Source organism: Castor canadensis, chromosome 2, assembly GCF_047511655.1.
Source record: "Castor canadensis chromosome 2, mCasCan1.hap1v2, whole genome shotgun sequence".
Classification (NCBI taxonomy): domain Eukaryota; kingdom Metazoa; phylum Chordata; class Mammalia; order Rodentia; family Castoridae; genus Castor; species Castor canadensis.
The window spans coordinates 7559197-7560647 of record NC_133387.1 but is presented as its reverse complement, the minus strand read 5'-3'; the positions used below and the strand labels follow the sequence as shown (position 1 = coordinate 7560647).

The 1451-nt window shown below is 51.2% G+C and overlaps 1 non-coding gene across 1 annotated transcript; it reads right to left on the bottom strand.

The window, feature by feature from the left end:
• Positions 1-873: 873 nt before the first annotated feature.
• Trnac-gca (transfer RNA cysteine (anticodon GCA)) lies at positions 874-945 on the bottom strand. The gene has a single exon. It is a non-coding gene; the product is annotated as a tRNA-Cys (tRNA).
• Positions 946-1451: the final 506 nt, after the last annotated feature.

Here is a 1451-nt window from a genome sequence, read left to right as displayed (position 1 = left end):
TAAGTTAAAATTTTTTTGTAAAAACTTATTTTGAGTGGCAGCTTATTTAATATAAGAAAATATTTCATCTCGGTGATGTTTCTCTCTGCAAATATCTTTGGAAATAGCCATCAAAGCTGGGCGCCAGGTAATCCTAACTGCTCAGGAGGCAGACATCAAGAAGATTGAGGTGCAAAGCCAGCTTGGCCAAATGGTTTGTGAGACCCTCTCTCGAAAACACCCACTATAAAAAAGGGCTGGTCGAGTGGCTCGTGGTGTAGGCCCTGAGTTCAAACCCCAGTACCACAAAAAAAAAAAAAAAAAGAGAGAAAGGGAAAATAGCTATTGAATAGACTTATTTGTGGTCCACAAATATACTATAATAAATTAGTTGGTCAATAAACATTTCCAAAAAAGTATACGGTATAAACTTTATTCCCCAAAGCATCCTTATTTCAACTCTAAGCCAGTGGTTAGGTGACTAGGAAGACGGAGTGCGCCTCCAGCTGGGGCACGTCCAGCAGCACGCTTGGACTTGCCTGGCAGGACTACCAAAACGTCCTGTTCATGGCATCAGAAAGTCGACGGGTCTCTTTCCCTGAAGATGCTGGAATTCGTGCCTACATCAACCTCCCCTCCTTCCTTGGAGTTCCCAAGCCCCCGAAGAAGGTAGGGTGATGGCAGCGGGGTCACAGCAGCCCCTTGTGACTGAATCTACTCATGGACTCTTCTCCTCCTCCACTCTCTGGAGATGAAAGAAACATTATTTTGAGTTTTCTGGGGTTGAAAGCGTGATCCTCCTTGAGGGATCCATGTCCAACTTGCTCAAAGCTGGAAATTCCAAAAGAAAAGTAATAGAAGAGGCTGGAAATTCCAAAAGAAAAGTAATAAAAGAGGGGGCACCCGGATTTGAACCGGGGACCTCTTGATCTGCAGTCAAATGCTCTACCCCTGAGCTATACCCCCAGCACAAGCAACCGATCTTTCTTGTCCCTATATATTGAGGCAACACGCGGATCCGCTGCTCCCGCCGGACCAGCGACATTTCCCACGGTCCCTCCGCCCTGGCCTTGCTGCCGCGCGGGCCTTGCTGCCGCACGGGCTCGCCGCCTGGCGCTCCCGGAAGTTCGGTGCGTTGCTTCATTCGATCGGCAATGGCCGAGGCTCAGGCACCTCCGGTGGCCCCGGAGCCCTCCCGGCTCGGTGTTCGGCCCGCCATCCTCCCGCCTCTGCCTTTTTATTTGCTGTCCCTTTCATCTTCATTCTCCCGCTGTCCCTCCTTGTCCCATTATCCTCAGGGTCGCTCACCGCCTCCCGCACGCCCGTCTCCTCCCCCAACCTCCCCAAGTCTTCAAAATCCACGCAGGTGAACCGCCTCCTGGCCTCGACGGAGGCGAGGAGACCGGAGGCTCGCCGGGCACGGCAAGGCTGGACCATTCATTTCGTTAAACAGAGTAAGTGGTCGGAGCCAA